The 13,387-nt window shown below is 40.2% G+C and overlaps 1 protein-coding gene across 3 annotated transcripts in view; it reads right to left on the reverse strand.

Moving 5' to 3' along the window:
• Positions 1–8,597, reverse strand: part of Pak3 (p21 (RAC1) activated kinase 3) — a 271,931-nt gene extending 263,334 nt beyond the window's left edge. For 2 of the 3 annotated variants that reach the window (XM_006970288.4, XM_015991944.3), the window contains exon 1: positions 8,273–8,407. The gene's annotated coding sequence lies outside the window, so the exon portion shown is untranslated. Of the gene's footprint in view, positions 1–8,272 lie in introns of all 3 variants that reach the window. The other variant, XM_076562616.1, reaches the window with a different exon arrangement.
• Between the last annotated feature and the right edge of the window lie 4,790 nt (positions 8,598–13,387).

Consider the following 13,387-nt stretch of genomic DNA (forward strand, 5'->3'; position numbering starts at 1 on the left):
TCCTTTGAGGGTAATAACCCACCAATTTTCCAACAGCTTGGAAAGATTTCAGGAGTGGGCTGTGTTAATGTCACAGTAGAGAAAGTACATGATTGATAACTGCAAAGGGCATCCATAGGTCTATCAAATTAGAAGCTTCATTTTAAGGGCACCTATTCTTCTCTAGAGGAGAAAAGTTGGCAAACTGTTAGGTAACAAGTGTTAGTGGGTGTATTGGAGCCTTTCCTGGTAATACCCAACTCACAGTGTTTCTCCTTTTCAGACACATTCCCCATCTACAGAACAAGTAAGCAAAAACTGTCACAGCTTTCATGCTCTCCCATAGCTCTGTCATACCCAGATTATGTTAATGTGGCCTCCATGCTCTTCAGATGAAAGACATCCTTAATTCACTCAAATGATCACTCTGATTTCCAGCTTCCTAGAAATCATAGACCCTACCCATCATCTAAAGCTAACAGCAGAATCTCTTTGACCACATCTGAATGCTGGAAGAGAAGACATGAGCAGATGAAGCAAGGCCAGGCCAGTAGAGAGAGAAAGCCACACCTGTGCCTGCTTGCTACTATTCCCTTTGCAGAGAATGACATCACTGTTTATTTCGCTTTAAATACTTCTCATGGGAAAGCCTCAAATTTGCCTCTTTGCAGCAAGCCCAGATAGACAGCCGATGATTAATACTAAACACTCAACATCTAGAAAGTTCTAGAATCAATCTTATTAACCTCAAAGAGCAGTAGAGATGCAACAATAACATTTTCCAAGCTTTTGTTTATTTTTTGGCTTTAAATTTTTCTTAATTTACTTTTTGGGAATTTCATACAATATATTTTGATTATATTCTTGACCCTCTCCCAACTCCTCCCAGATCCTTCTCCACCTCTCCAACTACTCCTGAATATGGGGCCTTCCATGGTGTGACTATATCACTTTCCTTGAAGAAAACTGATTTTTCCTTTCCCAGTAGCTATCAATTACAAATAGCTTTTTGGCCAGGGGTGGGACTTTGTGCCCACTTAAACCCTTTCCAGATCTGGTTTGAGCTTGTGCTGGTCTTGTGCCTGCTGCCACATATTTCTTAATACTGCGTATAGTTCTAAAGTCAGGTTGTCCCTGGCTGGTGTTTTGGTCCCTGCCAGCAGAGGTAACCCTAGAAGGCCATCTATTTCACAGGAACTTTACAGCAATATGATTTGGAAAATGCTTTCAACACAGTTCTTCTGAGGGATGTTCTGTATGCTGTGAATGTGTTGCTCTGATTGGTTGATAAATAAAATGCTGATTGGCCAGTGTCCAGGCAGGAAATATAGGCGGGATAAACACACAAGGAGAATTCTTGGAGGTGGAAGGCTGAGTCAGTAGAAGTGAGCCCACCGTGCAAGGAGCAACATGTAATGGCACACAGGTAAAGCCACGGAATATGTGGCAACGTACAGATTAACAGAAATGGGCTGAGTTTAAATGTAAGAGCTAGTCAGTAGTAGGCCTGAACTAATGGCTGAGCAGTTTTAATTCATATAAGCTTCTGCGTGATTATTTTATAAGCGACTGCAGGGTCTGTGGGGCTGGACAGAACTGGAGAAAACTTCAGTTTCACAGTTCTAGTTAGAAATATATTTAAAAGCATGTTTGCTTAAATAACTAAAGGTGAACATATATTACATATATTTTGTATATTGTTAATGATTCTTGCTTCTCTTCTTTCATGGAGTCTAGCATGACACACTCTCTCTCTGCCTAGCATTTGATTAAAAACCCGAGCCTGGATTTTTGATGATGTGACCCCTGGTAGACTGACTACACACCAGAGAAGGATCCAATCACAAGATGCATATACCATGAGTATACTGCACCAATATTTAACAGCATAAAAATGGAAATAATGTAAAATTTCATCATAAAAGTTTGGGCTTTTTAAAAAAAAATTATGTCATAATTGTAATGGAATACTATGTAGTTATTAAAAAGAATGAAGTAGCTAGGTGCATACTGACAAGAAAGGACCCAAACACAGTTTAGTGAAAAACATGTGGGTATATACTTATATATTTTTTTCATAAAAATGCACAAAAGATATACATAGAAAATTGTTAACTTGGCAGGTAATCAGTGTGGAAGAAGCAACTAACATTCTACTTTGTATTTCTCTTTTTATAATATGCATTGTATATGAAGGTATAAGGTTGACTATTAGGAGGAGGACATAAAGAAGTGAGAAAGAGACACATAAGGGTAAAAGATGAGGACAAGCAAATTACAGTTCTCAATCTACATTACATTATATACATATATCCAAAGAGTCAGGCTATGCCACTCGCTCACAGTTTCCCATGCCTTCTCCTCAATTTCTGAAGACACCCTTTCAAGGACACAGTGTTTTTAGCTTCCTATACAACTTTTAGTTTATGTTACTGAAAAAAATTCATGCAGTGTGTATTGATTATGGTACCCTCTTCTCCAAATCCTCTCAGATACTCCCTATCTCCCCACGCACTCAACTTCTCTTCTTCTCTCTCCTATCTCTCTCTCTCTCTCTCTCTCTCTCTCTCTCTCTCTCTCTCTCTCTCTCTCTCTCTCTCTCTCTTCTCCCTCTCTCTAGAAAACAAATAAGCCAATAAACCAAACAATCCTGAAAAAAGTAGAACACAAGAAACACACGCACACACACAACCATAAAAACACAAAATTGGAAAACATAATACAAGCAAAAGACCAATAAGAATTATATAAAAAAAAAAGTACTATGATACAAATCTGCAGAAATCCCATTGAGTTCATCTTGTGCTGGCCATCTTCTGCTGGGCTTGGGGCCTGCCCTTAAGTGTGGTTAGAAGCTCATACATGAGCACTGCATCTACATCTCTTCCACCCTTCCTTCCTGCTGCAACTGCTCCCATGTTCCCCATTTCCCTCCAAAGTCATGATTGTTTTCTTTAATTATTATCGTTACATGCACACACACACACACACACACACACACACACACCTATGTTCCTTGGAAGAAAATTCCGATATCCCTCTCAGCAGCAACTGACCACCTACAGGCATTCATCTGGGTCTGGGTCATTGAAGAATTTCTCTTGTCCATGTTAGCATGTCAAATGATATTACCATTATATTGGGCTTGTTCAGGTAACCATATTGTTGAAATTTCATGGATACATTTTTCCTGTCAACTCTGGAGAACTCTAGCATAAAGTGTCCTGGGCTTCTGGTTCTTACAGTCCTTCTGTCCTTTCTTCTGTAGGGGTATTCTCCTCTAAGTTCTCAGTGGATGATTCAAATGTCCCAGTTTCTATACCTTAGTAGTTATTAATCTTTTGTAAGACAAAGACCCCCTATGAAATTAATGAATATCTGATCCTTACACTTCTAGTTGGCTGCTTAGCTTGGTGAGTCAGTAGCAATGGAGAAGGACAGAGCAAAGACTGCTTTTGGGGAGATTGATACATGCCTATTCCTCTATTAATCTTGCTTTCTGAGAGCCCAACAAGCTCAGGTTCCATTGAACAAACCAACTCAAGCTCTCCTGAACTACATAAGAAAGAAGTTCATTGGGTTTGCAGGATGGTTCATTCTCAACAGGTAAAGTTATTTGCCACCAAGCCTGATGATATGAGTTCAATCTCGAGGACCCATATGGTAAAATGAGAGAAGAGAACCAACTCCTGCAAGTTGATCTTTGATCTCCACATGTGTGCCCACCCATTCCCCCAAGTAAATGCAGAAAACATTTTTTAATCTATTAGTATGACTTACGTCACTTGGTATCTACATGATCTTAGGCAATTCACTTTAGTTATCTTGTCCTCATTTCATTGTCCAAATATAAAACTCCCACAGATCTTCTATTCCATGACTCTCTCCTCCTGGTCTACTATCTCCACTATGTGTCCAAGAGCACATGATAGGTATACTCACACTTTCCAGCATCACATTGTCTTAAAGTTGAAAAGACTTCTTGTACGTATGGCTAACAGAAATCCTTCCTATTGCAGCTACAGCTTGTTGCTTTCATGTGGAAAAGGACTAACCAATCATTGCACAAAAGTCTAAAATCAATACCTCTAGCACCTTCAGATCAGTTACAATCTCAATCCCAGTTTGCTATGGTGATTAGCTATTAATTCTTAAGAGGAAAGTTTGTAAAGAAAAGAGAAGTTAGGGGAATTTACATCAAGGCAATCAGAAAAGATGAATGCTCATGTGACTACTATTTTGTTTGTGTTTAAATTTCCTTAAAGATGGCCTCAGCCTTGACAAAATGGACTCCTGAAATAGGTATTCAAAAAGTCTATCTTGCAAACAAGACTCCGACCCTAACACAAACTTGAGTCACTGGAGAGGAGCCCTGAAGCCATGAGCTCTCAGAAATGACCCTTTCGAACTGTTTCCGAAAGATAATTAGTGTGAAGAATAAAAGCAACTTTCCAACCAAATTTAATTCCCACCTCCAGTGCTCTCTGGTCAGCAGGGTGTGCTCTCAGATTGATGGAGTTTTCCTGAATCTGTACTGATGGCAACTGCAGATCAGGAAATTAAAGGGCACAGTGAAAATTTTCAGGATGTGAAAGGAAATAAGCTCAGAGAACTGAGTCACCCAAGGTTGAATGAGGATAGGGCCTCATAGTCAAAGCAGAGAACTCAGGGCAGCTGCCCCAAATGCAAAAGATAAACAGGATTTGGGCCTGAGTAATCAGAATGATTACCTTAATTCTTCATTTCCTCTTCATAATAACCTTGAGTTCCTATAGAGCCTTTCTTCTAAGGAGCTCAAAATACTTGCAAAGATATTATCTTAGTTGTCATCACATGCTCACAGTCAGTAAGAGTAATGATTGCTATCAGCTTCATTTTACAGATGCAGGAGGAAGAAAGCCTGAGAGTGGCAAAGCCAGTCAGTCATGCAGCTCATCTTTCTTTCAAGTTTACCCAGAAAGGTACCAACGGCCTCTGAACTCAGCAGAAGATTGCATTTGACCAACCAGGTCCTCAAATACTCTTAAGACCAGTCTAACAAATGGAACACACCTGGTTTTATAAGAAAACATATAAGGAATTCTACACATGCTCTTTTCCTGGAGAGTCACAATATGCATTAGCCTAGTAGAGGCTTTGAGAAGCTCTAGAATTAACAAACCTATGCTCTTTAAACAAGAATTTCCCAAAGTTGAATACAAAATTCTCTCTTCTTTCTCCCTCTCCCTTCCTCTCTATCTGACCTATGAACATTCTGTCTGGTTTGGAACTCACATCTAAAAGTGTTGGATTAGGACTTGGATTGATCTGATTCTTAGCACAGCAGGCAGATCAGCTCCATACCAAGCTAAGCTAATAGGCTCTGGGGGTGTGTCCTTTTCCTTTTAAAGATACTGTCTGATACATTCTAGTATCCACAGCTAGTGAACAAAGAACCTTCGTGTGACCACAGGACCCCAGGCTACCTTTTCTACAACGGGACATTGGCCAAATGAGGAAAGGAGCTAATTCTGCTCCCACCCACCTCTGCTTATATTTCTTTCAAACAGAACCCAGGGCTACTCAGAGGCTTCATTTAAGGGAGAGAGGGGTCCATAATGCCAAGCCATATCATCAAAGTTCATACTCTTCACCAGCATAATCTTGGACCATCAGGCACTTTAAGTGGAAATCATCAACCTCCAGGCTGTCCTATTCATCAGCCTATGCAATCAGCCCCAACACAGTAAAACAGAAGATTCAAAATGAGCTTCTGGTGTATCTTAATTGCATGAGTATTAGAGTAGTCATTATATATCCATTGCAAAACCAATATAGAGCACAGAAATCTTGTGCTACCGTTAATTACCAGTGACACTACTAAAAGTACCTAAAATGTAAAAGTCCCTGAAGATTCTGCCCTGGTTAATTTCATATGAGTCAAATGACAAAAGATCACAGTTAATGGATTTGATACTTATTGCTATAATTTTCATATTTTCTCCTGGTGTTTATTAAACATTCACAGCATGGGGGGATTCCTGCATCAAAATTGGTCACTTGTTGCATAAGGATGTAATGCAGATATACCTGTCTTTATCCACTGGCTATGTGATAAATTTTGTGGAAATGCATTTTTGATAAAAGCAAGTTCACTAAAAAGGCCAGAGAGGGATTGCTATTTATTTTAAGAGTATCTGGTTATGAACTCTTTTGTAAAGCAACACATTCTGCAACCTAAATGCTTCCCATTAAGTTCATTTGCATTGCAAGTCCATATATATGTATATATATGTATATATATATATACATATATATATATATATATTAGATTTGCTTAAGCAAAACACTTATATTAATAAATGAGGCAGGTCTTTCTTAAGATGGGGATACATTTTGATCCTCACCAATTTCCAATACCGGTGCCTTTCAAATTCATCATTAATCATCACTCTAATCCACAGAGACTCATTCTGGGATTGCAGAGAATGTGACGGTAATACTTCAGATTCCCTGCAGTTTTACTTAACTATAACCTTGCCTTTGCACATGCTGCTCATTGAGCTTAGGATGCCATTCTCCACTTAGCCACCTGGTGAATTAATTCCACTAGACTTGCTTGACTCAAATGTCACTTTCCCAGCGAAGCCTGCCTTGATCATAACCACCCCCACCCCACAGTCGGGCATCCCTCCTCAGCTTCCACAATCCCCTGCCCATCGCTTTTCTCGCTGTTTCCAAGCTCTAGCTTGCATAACAGCCTACACTCCCTGAGAACTGATCTGATGTTTTATTCATTTCCATATTTCCAGTACCTAACATTACTACTGACACATGGCAGGTGTGCAATAAATGTTGGTCGCTTGACTGATTGCAATCCTTAACTGCGTATTTGGGGGGACTTGAAAAGCAATGTGTTATCAGAAGCACAAATAAAAGTCATCAAGTAAAGTTAAGGAGTTTTGTTCATTTTTACTGATCTTTCTTTGATTAAAAACAAAATGGCTACACACTTTATCTTGTGTTACAAGAACACAAAATGAGCCCAAAGAGTCTGTAAATTCACAATTAATTAATTAATAAGTGCACTGGATTTTGTTCCTTTTTCTCTAAACATGCAATTACGTCCTAACACATCACAAACTTCCTTGCAGTAAAGACTTGAGAACCCACTAATTACAGGAGGGGAGCACTGCAGGGTTCACTGTAAGAGCCTTGGAATCTCATTGGCTGAAAGAAGAAAACCAGCTAAGAAAGTTGGGAATCTTCTGTGGGTGGGGTGGGGGACATTAATCAAGATGTCCACCAGGGTTTGGTCAACCTAGGTGGAAATTTCACATGCAGAGAGTACTAAGCAACTGCTCCAACTTGGAAGAGGGTGGGATTTCCATCACTTTGAAGTCATCATCACCCTTCCAATGTGGGCAAAACAGGTTGGACCTGATCAGCCTGCCTGTATGTTGCTGTATTCTGGCTTGGCATGGGATGAGACCCAAGGACATGTAATGCCAAGAGTAGCCCAGCCCCACGGCGCAGAACACACACAGACACACAGTGAAAGTGTGTGTGTGTGTGTGTGTGTGTGTGTGTGTGTGTGTGTGTGTGTGAGAGAGAGAGAGAGAGAGAGAGGGAAACAGAGACAGAGACAGACAGTGAGACACAGAGAGAGACAGAGAGACAGAGACAGAGAGAGACAGAGACAGAAAAGGAGGGAGGGAGAGTGTCAAATGCACTAGTCCAACTCACACGGAATTCCACACAAAATCTACAGCACGTCCCTGACACACAGTGCTGCATTCCTGTATGCCCAGTCACACACAGGGAGTGCCCCCTCACATTCTCTTTCCCTAGTATGCAGGGGCCCACACCCCACACCACTAAGACAGCAGCCTAGCCAGGATCTGAAAACTACTAAGGACTGGTTTTGTCCTGTGTAACAAAGCCCCAGGCCCCCAGGTGCCCGGGTGGATTCACTCTATCCATCTCTCCCCGCCCCCATCCCTCAGCTCCCAGAACAAGAGAAAGCTCAGCTTTGGGAAGTGGATGCTAGAAGGGGGGCGAAAAGAAAGAGCTTTAGGGATGGGCGGGAGCGGGAGTCCGAGTAGCTTCAGTGCTCTCTCGCCGTGAACCAAGAGGGAAGAAATGGCAAAGGGACAGAGGTGTCTTTCTATCCTACCTCCCCACAATAGATTCATACAAAAACACAGAAAAACTGGGAAATAATCTCCCCTTCCCTCTGCCGGGAGCTCCTCCCAGCGGCTCTGGGAACCACCGGTGTTCTAGCAACCCGCAACAAAGCGCCCCCAGCACATACCTGTTCCAACCTCTTCGTGGCAGGAGAAGGGAAGCTGCTGCCCAGGATTCTGCCTTTAGCTGCTGGACAGGAGGAGCCGGGGATGCGGGGAGGAGGAGGAGGAGCAGGAATTGGAGGAGGAAAAAGGATGAGAGGGGATAGGCGATCACAGCAGCAGCAGTGGCAGTGGTAGGAGGAGGAGGAAGAGAAGGAGGAGGCTTCTTCAGTGGCAGCTGCTGAGGATGCTCTGGCTAGAGGCAGGGCTGGGTGTGCGGTGTGTGGGCTCACGTGCACCCCATGGCCCAGGGATGCGCGTGCGTCTGGGTGTGTGAGAGCATCTGGGTGTATTTTGACTGTGATTATTCCAATTCCGACCTAGTCTGGAACTTGTGGTTCCTGCAGTCAGGCGGAAGTGAAACCCTTTAAGTCTTCTAAGCCTGACTGTTTGGGCCGGGGGCGGGGGGGGGGGGGGTTGGGGAGAAGAGGGAGTGTGGGGATCCCTTTCTTTCAACCTTTTTATTTAAGCAGTGGTGGTTTGAATCTGCACCTATCTCTGGTAATCTTATACCAAAGAGAAAAGAGCCTAAGGAAAGTCACAATCTACGGGCTGTTTGGACTACTCAGAAGATAATTTTTGTCTTCACTACGGTTAACTCATGAATTAGATCGCCCAGAACTTTACCAACATTCTACATTTTCTCCTTTCATTCCATTGCTACATCTCTGTGCTTGTAACCAAGGTGACATATGATCAATCCCTCTTTTTAGTCCACTTTCCTCATCAGCATTATCCAGGCCTCTGGATTATTTGATATCTGAATGCCACAGAATCTTCGTAGTGGTTTTTCTTTCCTGATAATGAGAGGGATGTTGATTACTATGAACTCAACTTTAGACCAGGGTGGTTCTGTGTGCATCTTTAAAGAATCTGTAAAGAGAACAATTTTTGAAAGGCACAATTTTCTTTTGTGATTCAATATTTGAGGAAGTCCTTGGATGGAGCCTTAGTCGAATGTCACTTCACTGTTTTTGAGTATTTTGCCTAATGGTTTATGCTCAGAGTCTACTCTGAGATTTACGAAGTACATCCTAGTCACTCGTTTTCCCTGCAATAACATCTCTGTGACCTAGCCAGAGAGAATACATCATTCTCATCTTACAAACAACAAACTAAGTTCACTGAGATTAAGTAGATTTTTGTAATATTACATGCTAATAGGTAGATGATCTAGAATAAGGACCTCAGGTTTATAATGTTAAGCCAAGTTTTTCTTTTAAAATTATATTTCAAAAAGAAATTTTAGGAGACTAAAGAGGTCACTCAACAATTATAAACAAAAATTGCTCTTTTTTAATGTCTTTATTTACTCTTTAAAAAAAACTATTTTATGTGCTTTGGTGTGGAGGTCAGATCCTGGAACTAGAGTTACAAACAGTTGTGAGCTGCCATGTGGGTGCTCAGAATTGAACCAGGTCCTCTGGAAGAGCATCCAGTGTTCTTAACTGCTGAGCCAATTCTCCAGCCCCCCAAAAATTGTTCTTACAGAGAGCCCGCATTTGGTTCCCAGAACCCATGTTAGGAGGTTCACAACTATCTGTAACTCCAGCTCCAGGGAACTCAACACCCTCTTTTGGCATCCACAGACACCTGTTCTCAGGTGTACATCCCCCCCACATAGCTACACATGAATACACATAGTAAAAAATAAATCTTTCTCTTAAAGAAAATTTAAAATTCATTGGTATGGTAAAGGAAGTCGACATTACTAAATACAGTAAGATTTTTGAAAAAGCATTTTCAGTTAAGTTGATGCTTTACTGCACAGGGTAGTAGATTAAATAGAATTAAAGTATTTTGGGCCTCAACCTCCAATTCACAAACAGAATCATCCCTTTGATTTTGCTAATGGTATTATAAGCATAATTTGAAATGAAGTTGCAGAAAGTACAACAGGAAAATGGTCCACTTGGGTTTCCAAGGACAACAATCTTGTAAATAGTTGCCCTCCAAGCTAGATCTGTCTTCTCCTTAGGCCATGAAAATGAGTGATTATTTGCCACCAAAAGAAAAAATCTGTATCTTACACAGAAGTCCGAGCAGTTCCAAAAGCTCATTTCTAAAGCCAGGCAACTTGAGTTAGAATACAATGCAGAGTGACCCAAAGCAATGATGCACTTCTCATCTGGGTATGGAAGTATAACAGTAAAACGGAGTGATACAAAGTTAAATAACTGATAGTTGTCATTATTACAGAAAAGAGAAGCAGTGATTTCTTTAATGAGACTCCATTAAAAATAATTTTATCTCTGTTGTTTTAAGACAATTTTTTACGGGCTGGAGATATGGCTCAGCAGTTAAGAGCACTGGCTACTCTTCTAGAGGTCCTGAGTTCAATTTCCAGCAACCAGAGGGTGGCTCATAACCATCTGTAATGAGATCTGGTGCCCTCTTCTGGCCTGCAGGCATACATGCAGGCAGAACACTATATATATGATAAATAAATTAATGTTAAAAAAAAAAAAAGACAAGTTCTCACTGTGTATTTCCCTGGCTGGCTGGGAACTTACTTATGTGGAGGCTGGCCTCAAACTCAGAAAAATCTGCCTGCCAAACACCACCATGCCTAGCCCCGGAAGATATCGTTTTACTATCAGTACTGACTCAGTATTGAGGGAACACAGAATACTTTGCTTTTCTTTAGGATAGTATCAAGTGTTGATGACATGAGATACACATGGAAAACAACTACAGATGATGGAGTCTTTGCAGTTTTGAAGACCAACATGTGTAACACAAATCTTAAAAGCGCTTATTAATAAAAATCTCAGCTGAACTGCTGCTAAAAGCCTAAAAGCTTAACAACTTCTAGTTCCTGGTCCTCACGCCTTATATACCTTTCTGCTTCCTGCCATCACTTCCTGGGATTAAAGGAATGTGTCACCATGTCTGGATGTTTCCAGTGTGGCTTTGAACTCACAGAGATCTGGATGGATCTCTGCCTCCAGAATGCTAGGATTAAAGGTGTGTGTGCCACCATTTTCTGGCCTTTATGTCTATCTAGTGGCTGTTCTGTTCTCTGACCCCAGATAAGTTTATTAATGTGCACAATATATTGGGGAACACAATACCACCACATTTCCCCTTTTTGTCTAAAATTTTAAAAAGCTTATAGCCAATACAAGAAAACTATATCCAATAAGTATATATGATATATACAGTCAAGAATTACATAACAATATCTAGTCCATTAATATTTGACAGATTCAGACAAAAACTCCATTATATACATTAACAATGTCCAGTCCATTATCATTTGACAAATTCAGATAAAAATTTTTATTACCTATCCTATTTAAAACAAGTAGTTCCTTTTTAAAAGTAGATTCAACCATCTCACTTTTTATCTTATCATATCCATATTCTTTTTTTCTTTTCTGAGTAAATCCAAAAATCTGCCTTTTATCTTATCATTTCTATATCTTCCCTTTTTTTCAGAGGAGATTCAGCGGTCTACCCTTCTACAAACAGCTAGGCATGGTGATGCACACCTTTAATCCCAGGAAGTGGCGTCAGGAAGCAGAAAGGTATATAAGGCGTGACGACCAGGAACTAGAACCTGTTAAGCTTTGAGGCTTTTAGTAGCAATTCAGCTGAGATTCATTCTGGATGAGGACTCAGGGGCTTCCAGTTTGAGGAAACGAGATAAGCTGAGAAGATGGTGAGGTTAGCTGTGGCTTATTCTGTTTCTCTGATCTTTCAGCACTCACCCCAATATCTGCCTCCAGGTTTTGTTTTTATTAATAAGACCTTTTAACAATTCATACTACAAACATTAAACAGAGATCAGGACCAGATGAGGATGACAAAAACCAAACACTTAGGATTCGGAAGTGGATTGTGATACAGATTCTTTCTACTTGTGGTCACTATAACTGTTTGGGAGAACATGCATGATGAAGACTTTAAAACAATGTTCATAGTTTATTCAAAGAAGTCCTTTGGTGCTTCTAAACAAATTCCCATTTATCAAAAAACGAATAAAGAACTCCATACAGAATCTATCAGAAATACCTGAATTTGATACTCCTCCAGGGACTCCCTGTTCCAGTCTGGTACCAAATAGACTATTCTTATTTGAGCCTTGCCAAGCACAGAGAGATTGAGTCATAACAATGCTAAGGGCCAAGCTGTAAAATAATTGGGAAGAAAGTAAAATCTGTCTTTGCCATCTTTCTACTCTTTCTGTGTTTACCCTTTGTACCCATTGTCAACTTTGGACATCAAAGTCTATCCAAACTGGGTAAAAGGTAGCATATACATATATTATCAAAAAGAAGACCAGCAATAAGAAACAAGGTCAAATTCAATGAAATGGATCACAATAGAAGTTCTGACATTGTTTTACGAAGAGGCTAGATATACCTTGAGTGCCTTCAAATTATATTCAGTGTGATACTCTTTATGAATAAAAGAAAACCTTTAGTTTCTAATTCATGACTTAACAGAAATGCAGACTAGTGAGAGTGTGGATTACTATGTCCAGTCTGACCCCCTTCCTCCATAAATGATCAAACAGGGACTCATAAAGGTTCAGACTCTTTCCCAAGAGCACAGAGCTCCCAAGAACAACAGTTGTGACTTGAATAACAAGTGCAGAGCTCTTTTTACTACAAGGTGCTACTTCATCATTAAGTGCTTAGAAACTGATAATGGACCCTTTCTCCAATGTATGGGTGTGACCAAAAGAATGAGAATAGAAGCAAGACAAGAAGGCATACCAGGAATTTTTCCCTAGCTGTTTCTTCTAGAGGGCATTTCAGGCATGATCAATATGAAAAATCATCTATGTGATGCCAGGAACCTAAAACTGGACATGATATTAAGAGTATGACAGTAAAAATAGCTGAATCTTGCATTAAAAATTGCTGTAAGGATCAGATTATAATGAACCTATACTCTAAATAAATTAGAAAACAACATCTCACTGCCACCATGAGTTTCTAGTGTTTATGGATCTGTTAATGAAGGTGTCATTTTACCTAAAAACACAGACAATTTAAAATAATCTGATTGTTAAAAATAGAATATAATACATACAAGTAGCATTATACAGACTGAACAGGTTGTATTTACAT

This window comes from Peromyscus maniculatus, chromosome X (assembly GCF_049852395.1).
Source record: "Peromyscus maniculatus bairdii isolate BWxNUB_F1_BW_parent chromosome X, HU_Pman_BW_mat_3.1, whole genome shotgun sequence".
Lineage (NCBI taxonomy): Eukaryota > Metazoa > Chordata > Mammalia > Rodentia > Cricetidae > Peromyscus > Peromyscus maniculatus.